The sequence below is a fragment of the Schistocerca americana genome, chromosome 6 (genome assembly GCF_021461395.2).
Source record: "Schistocerca americana isolate TAMUIC-IGC-003095 chromosome 6, iqSchAmer2.1, whole genome shotgun sequence".
Taxonomy (NCBI): Eukaryota; Metazoa; Arthropoda; class Insecta; order Orthoptera; family Acrididae; genus Schistocerca; species Schistocerca americana.
Genome location: NC_060124.1, coordinates 629,326,571 through 629,334,746, shown reverse-complemented (window position 1 = coordinate 629,334,746; position 8,176 = coordinate 629,326,571).

Genomic DNA, 8,176 nt, shown 5'->3' with positions numbered 1-8,176 from the left:
GGGATTTTCTTATGAAATTTCAGCCACCAGTTTTCTCCTCCGATTGCGAAAACATTCTGTTGGCACCCACCTACATAGGGAGAAATGATCATCACGATAAAATATGAGAAATCAGGGCTCGCACAGAAAAATTTAAGTGCTCGTTTGTCTCGCGCACCGTTCGAGAGTGGAACGGCAGAGAGACAGTTTGAAGGTTGTAATATTATTGGGATTTCCGTCGTATGAAAGCTGCGAGTACCCTTGGAAAGGCATTCACCTACCTGTATATTAAATGATCAACTTGTGAGGTGAGACCTATTCTTTGAAAGACATTTGTTTTACATAATTTACGTAACTGTGAAGATGCGCTTCTAGCGCGGACACTAATACATCAATTGCGCAGTCAAAGAAATATTGTAACAGGAGCTGAACTGAACGTTCCGCTTCGATCTAAATAAAAGATGAAAGTCAAAACTTTTGTAGATCTTCAGATTTTATCGTACTTCAGCTTGTAATGTGAAAGCGTAAGGAAGGTCGTCTTTAAGCCATAAAAGTGAGCGGTCTTGCCAGCGAGCAGACAACATTATTAATTAATAAAATTCCAATAATTTATGTTCGATACTGTAAATCGGCAAGTTATTGTTATGAAGGTGTTGAACGCTGCAAGAATTGTCTTGAAGGAAGGAGAAAAGTAATGACTAATTTGTGACAAAAACGTGAACCAAGAAACTAGTAGAGAACAGGCTGAAATCTGATCGCACCATACAGTTAGAAAATTACTTATATAAGTTATACTGTTTTATAAATAAGCCATAATTTGCTAGTGAGAATTGTTTGAATATATTTAGTGTTTACCGGATTTCCTATTCTATTCTTTTCCTTTATTTTTTTTTACCTCCATGTCATATTATTTTAGTATATGTCAAACAGCCTTTACTACAGCAGAGAATACTGCGGCATCCTGGTCGTAGACAGAAGGCCGCTCCTTGTCTTCTGTACAACTCATAGCTGCCCCATCTATTAATGATTTCATTTGCAAATGCATTTTTTTTTACTATTCATTGTTAAAGGTCCCTTAGGTAATTATAAAATTCATACTGATTACGTAAAGAAATCCGGGTTGTTCTTTTCCAAATAATAGAAGTCTTTGCGTAATCAGAAACTAGCCTCCTTCTGACAACGATCAGGAGCCGACCAGAAGGCGGACGTCTTCGACCGCTTTCGTGTGTCCTGTGGCGAAGCTGTGCCAAACTGGGAACACGGCATTCTAGTATTAAACACTATATATATATATATATATATATATATATATATATATCAGATTAAAATTGAAAGAATTGAAATATATTTTATTTGCTTTTTTCTTTTATCATACTAGAAGGTAGTTCGTTGAAGCCTCTGCCAGACACTTTGTTGTGAATAGCAGATTGAAGTCAGCAAAAAAGCGCAAATCTTATACCTTTCAACCACATACAAACAATGGAAAGAACCAAGTGGTACTCTCATAGAGTAAATATCTCTGGGGTGAGCATTCACACGCGCAGAACAGATTTTGTGTTGTCAACATACATTGCCGGCCCGGACGCGTGTTGTCGGGACGTCGTGTGTTTGTCGGTATAGCGCCCTGTATATTTCGAATGTCACTACATCCCCAGTACAGACGGATTCTTTTCGTACGTGTCGTGGATTATTTATGTATGTGGCGCAGACATTTTAACAGTATCGATTTGATACCAGGAATAGACCAGCTACGTAACTTTTAAGGGCAAGTGATACTGCATTCTGCTTCTTTGCGATAGGTGTCACAGTTCAGATGCAGTCGAATTTTGGTAGTTTTCGGTATGGTACGACACTTTATAGTATTACACAGCCTGACGTACATTTTTGCAGTAATAGTCTTGCAAAACGACTTGACAGTACGTTAGTACTTTTGCAAGTGTCCGAAAAACACCGAATTTGCCTCACATCAGCGATTATATCCAACAGCAACTTTGATGTCAACAGGAAAATTACGCCGAACTCTAAACTTCACTCTATTCGATTGGAAGAGTCACCTGTGTGTACATTATGTAACATACCAGATACCGAAGAACAAAGTTGTGTGACATGGCTCTACATAAGACAAAAGATAGCCAGCATCAGCAAAATCACACCCAACGCCATTACGGCAGCTGAATTTTTAAACCCTGGCGGTATTCCTTACCCCCCCCCCCCCCCAAAAAAAAACGACTCGCAATTAACTGGTTGAAAGGCCAAACGGTGCACTACATCCTAACTAAAGAATCGAGCAATAGGGAGGACTTCTGGCTACATATTACAACTAGACACCACACGCCGATGCGTACTAAAAATACAGACAAAATTATGCAAATTTTTTAACTAATAGATAATGTAAACAATAGAAGACAATAATTTACATTACACATTCAAACATGTCGTAGACTAGACGAATGGTTTTTGGTTAAAGTCTCTACTTCACGCAACAGGAGGTGCTTTTGAAACTGCAAGTAAACAGAGAAGATGATCAGTTTAGACCACTTAAGCCCATATGTGCGTATTGTTTTGTTTTGTTTTGACCAAAGCATACAAAACACAGTGACCAAACTGGCAAACAACTTTTATTCAGTTATTCCTTTATTTCTTTTTCTTTTCACAAGAAGACATATTTTATGTTGAAAATCACCAGCAGAAGCCTGTTCTACTTTATCACCTTACCGAAGAAGAAAATTTTACCTCTTAACAATAATGAGTTTTCTTACTTCTGTTTTGTCACGCACTGAGAAAGAAATTTTTAGATGCAGTTACATTTACATAAAAATTATGTAAATGCCTTCTCAACTGAAATTTATATATTTTTTTATTCAAGCCACGTTGCAAACAAAAGGCAACAGAAGGGGCATAGTTAGTTTCCCATTCAGAAGAAGCGTTGTTGCATCAAGTTACATTCTCTCTTTAAAGCCGCAAAAGACGGGCCGCGAAGGCAAAAACTGGGGAGCATAAAGGACGGGTTGAAGGGGGGAGGGGGGGAGTGAAGGAGACCCGAAAAAAAAAAATGGTAGGGAACATGTCAGAGAAAGGCATAGGTCACGAGTTCGAGTCTCGGTCCGGCACACGCTTTTAATCTGCCAGGAAGTTCATATCAGCGCACACGCCGCTGCAGAGTGAAAATTTCATTCCGGAAACATCCCCCAGGCAATCGCTAACCCATGTCTGAGCAATGTCCTTTCTTGCAGGTGTGCCGGTTCTACGAGCTTTGCAGGAGAGCTTCTGTGAAGTGGAAGGTCGGAGCGAAGCTGTGAGTAGTCCAGATGGTACAGCCCTTGCCCACGAAAGACAAAGGTCCAGAGTTCGAGTCTCGCTCTGCCACACAGTTTTAAGCTGCCAGGAAGTTTCAGTTTTCAAAATCTACAGTGTACTTCTCGCTGGCCTATTATCATGAAATTCGCCAAGATGCAAGGTCTCAGAACACTACAAAAGGGGAAAATCCGAAATTGTTAATTCGTAATTATGTCACACGAAATAAACATTCGTACCTGCCTACAGGAAAATTAAAGAGACCTTTGGAGAAAAGAGAGCCTCTTGTATGAATATCAAGAGCTCAGATGGAAACCCAGTTCTAAGCAAAGAAGGGAAATCAGAAAGGTGGAAGGAGTATATAGAGGGTCTATACAAGGGCGATGTACTTGATGACAATATTATGGAGGTGGAAGAGGATGTAGATGAAGATGAAATGGGAGATACGATAAGGCGTGAAGAGTTTGACAGAGCACTGAAACACCTAAGTCGAAACAAGGCCCCGGGAGTAGACAACATCCCATTAGAAGTACTGACAGCCCTGGGAGAGCCAGTCCTGACAAAACTCTACCATCTGGTGAGCAAGATGTACGAGACAGGCGAAATACCCTCAGACTTCAAGAAGAATGTAATAATTCCAATCCCAAAGAAAGTAGGTGTTGACAGATGTGAAAATTACCGAACAATCAGTTTAATAAGTCACGGCTGCAAAATACTAACGCGAATTCTTTACAGATGAATGGAAAAACTACTAGAAGCCGACCTCGGGGAAGATCAGTTTGGATTCCGTAGAAAAATTGGAACACGTGAGGCAATACTGACCCTACGACTTATCTTAATCTTTCTTCTAAGGAAAGGCAAACCTACGTTTCTAGAATTTGTAGACTTAGAGAAAGCTTTTGTCAATGTTGACTGATATAGTCATTCAAATTGTGAAGGTGGCAGGGGTAAAATACAGGGAGCGAAAGGCTATTTACAATTTCTATAGAAAGCAAATGCCAGTTATAAGAGTCGAGGGACATGAAAGGGAAGCAGTGGTTGGGAAGGGAGTGAGACGGGTTGTAGTCTCTCCCCGATGTTATTCAATCTGTATATTGAGCAAGCAGTAAAGGAAACAAAAGAAAAATTCGTAGTAGGTATTAAAATCCATGGAGAAGAAATAAAAACTTTGAGGTTCGCAGATGACATTGTAATCCTGTCAGAGACAACAAAGGACTTGGAAGAGCAGTTGAACGGAATGGACAGTGCCTTGAAAGGAGGATATAAGATGAACATCCACAAAAGCAAAACGAGGATAATGGAATGTAGTCGAATTAAGTCGGGTGATGCTGAGGGAATTAGATGAGGAAATGAGACATTTAAAGTAGTTAAGAAGTTTTGTTATTTGAGGAGCAAAATAACTGATGATGGTCGAAGTAGAGAGGATATAAAGTGTAGACTGGCAATGGCAAGGAAAGCGTTTCTGAAGAAGAGAAATTTGTTAACATCGAGTATAGATTTAAGTGTGAGGAAGTCGTTTCTGAAAGTATTTGTATGGAGTGTAGCTATGTATGGAAGTGAAACGTGGACGATAAATAGTTGGGACAAGAAGAGAATAGAAGCTTTCGAAATGTGGTGCTACAGAAGAATCCTGAAGATTAGATGGGTAGGTCACATAACTAATGAGGAGGTATTGAATAGGATTGGGGAGAAGAGAAGTTTGTGGCACAACTTGACTAGAAGAAGGGACCGGATGGTAGGACATGTTCTGAGGCATCAAGGGCAGCGTGGAGGGTAAAACTCGTAGAGGGAGACCAAGAGATGAATACACTAAGCAGATTCAGAAGGATGTAGGCTGCAGTAGGTACTGGGAGATGAAGAAGCTTGCACAGGATAGAGTAGCATGGAGAGTTGCATCAAACTAGTCTATGGACTGAAGACGACAACAAGAACAACAAAACAACAATCGCTAGGTATCACTTTTAAATAAAGGTAACAGGCAAAAGCGAAAATGCTGACCTCCGAAAAAATTACCACACTGGACCGAGTACAATATTCCATTTGTTTATGGAAGACTAGTAATTTACTAAGTGGGTCGCAAAACAGCATTCCAGTCTTCGCATAAGAACCATCATAATAGCAGGTGATAAGTTTACAAGTTTGTTTGAAAAAAGATGGCAACATTCAACTGAAATAAGGAAGAAAATTAATCGAGAATTAAATGCCCGAATATGCGAAGTATGTTGTACGATATTCTACTTACTGTGTTGCTCAAAATTGCGATGCAGTGTTCCTTTGGAAGCGCACGCACACATACACCGTAATTCTGAACAACACAGGCGCTGCAATATAGTATTCATTCAGCAACACCGGGCGAGTGCCTTACAATGAAAATGCCTCCCCTGTGCAGGGATATACGTAACGAGTGTGCGACTGCGGGCTGTACACATTTACTTGCAGCCGCGCCGGCGCAACATGATGATAGAAAGAAAGATCCCCTATCATTTAGCTACAAAATAGCAGGTCAGCAACTGGAAGCAGTTAATTCCATAAATTATCTGGGAGTACGCATTAGGGGTGATTTAAAATGGAATGATCATATAAAGTTGATCGTCGGTAAAGCAGATGCCAGACTGAGATTCATTGGAAGAATCCTAAGGAAGTAGGTTACAGTACGCTTGTTCGCCAACTGCTTGAATACTACTCAGCAGTGTGGGATCCGTACCAGATAGGGTTGATAGAAGAGATAGAGAAGATCCAAGGAAGAGCAGCGCGCTTCGTTACAGGATCATTTAGCAATCGCGAAAGCGTTACGGTGATAGATGATAAACTCGAGTGGAAGACTCTGCAGGAGAGACGCTCAGTAGCTCGCTACGGGCTTTTGTTGAAGTTTCGAGAACATACCTTCACCGAAGAGTCAAGCAGTATATTGCTCCCTCCTACGTATATCTGGCGAAGAGACCGTGAGGGTAAAATCAGGGAGATTAGAGCCCACACAGAGCCATACCGACAATCATCCTTTCCACGATCAATACGAGACTGGAATAGAAGGGAGAACCGATAGAGGTGCTCAAGGTACCCTCCGCCACACACCGTCAGGTGGCATGTGGAGTATGGATGTAGATGTAGATGGCACTTGACAGCTCGCATTGGGTCAAGTTAAGCTGGCTACAGCAGCGCCTGCCCACATAGCACACGACAGCGTTTTCTGTTCCATCTCGTAAATGTAAGCTAGTGGGCAATAACAGTACGTGCAAGCATTCGTTTCCGGCTTGCCACCACAGTAACGGCAAATAAACAACCGCATGGTAATGTACACAAGGTGATCACGAAGACATGCAAATATTTTAATGTGTTGTTCTACATGTAAAACAAAAGAAAAAAATTCATATGTATATCCGCAAACGTTTAGTTACGGAGGTACGCCTAGTAAAAGATTTAGCCTGAAATTTAGCAACTTCGCATATATGAATACATCGCAAAACTGTACGAGGTTAAAGTAAAGAACGATATCGATTTATATTGTTGTTATTGGTCTGTGAATCTAATAAAACACGTCCCAGACGTGTATATGGAGTAGTTTTCCAGAACGTCCAGAGAAGCAAAGATTATTAGAACAACCTTGTTAAACTGAAACGAGCAACAAAATCTGTTCGTACACATGCAGCTACATACACTGAACTCGGTGGAGACAATTTTGAACATTTATTGTGAATGCATTGTGAAATTGTATGTACACCGTACAACTTCCTTAACACTGAGCTTTGTTTTTTTTTCTGGTTTTACGTGAATTCACATGTGCTACGGTACTAATAAAAGCAGATTATCTGACACATTCATACTGTTTCAGTTAATGTTATTACCGTCATTTTTTCCAAAATTAAATTCTCTACAACTTCTGTTGGAAACTTTATGTAATTGTCTGGAATTAAAAAAAAAAAAAAAAAAAAAAAGGAAGTGGGCCAAGTAGTTAATAAATTAAAAATTTTACGAAATTACTTCTTTGTTTCTCTGGAAAACTACTGCAGGTATATGTCTGGGACATGTTTTATTAGATTCTCCAGGTCAATAAGAACAAAATAAATGGATATCGTGCTTTACTTTAAATTCTTGTAGTTCTGCGATGGCTTCATATTGGCGGAGTTGCTAAATTTCAGTCAAAATCTTTTATTAGCCGTAACTCCATAAGTAAACATTTGCGAACCTATGTTTATATGTTTTTCTTTAGATTTACTTGTAGAATAACATACTAAAATATTTGCATACCTTTGTGAATCACCCTGTATGCAAACATAAGGAAGCACACGCTTCAGACAACGGAACAAAAAAAAAAAAAAAAAAATACAGAAAATAAGCATTTGATGAAGGCCGATGCCTTGCAAACAATACGGTACACAGTTTACAAAATAAGTAATAACCGAAATTTTAACTTCTCGCTCTACGACTTGTAACAAAGATAATGCAATAAATAACCGATATTCATAGCTTTTCACTCACCACTTCACGGCGACAATGGCGCAATTCCATCCATCTTCCCACGGTTACTGAAGCCGGAATCAAGCACGAAAACCAACTTCACGATTGTCATCACAAACACAAATCACGAGCCGCAAAAAATGCACCGTTTCTAACAATACTTTGCGTTCATCTAGCGCTCCGTACTTTTCGTCGTAGAATACTGTTTGCTGCTGTAGACAGGATAAATACGCCTGCGAGTTGGCCCAGCCTCGAGAGAATCCGAGTCGGTGACCGGGTGAGGCTCCTTTTCCCTCTTTCGGAGAGTCGCTGAAGATACAGTAGCTGGTCCAGACGGCTCCGAATTGTTGGGGCTCAGGTCTACACCTTCCAGCTTTTGCAGTAGCACTCACTCGCTTACCACTCTTCCTGCACTAATTCCGAGGCCTCTTGACGTTCGTCCCACAGC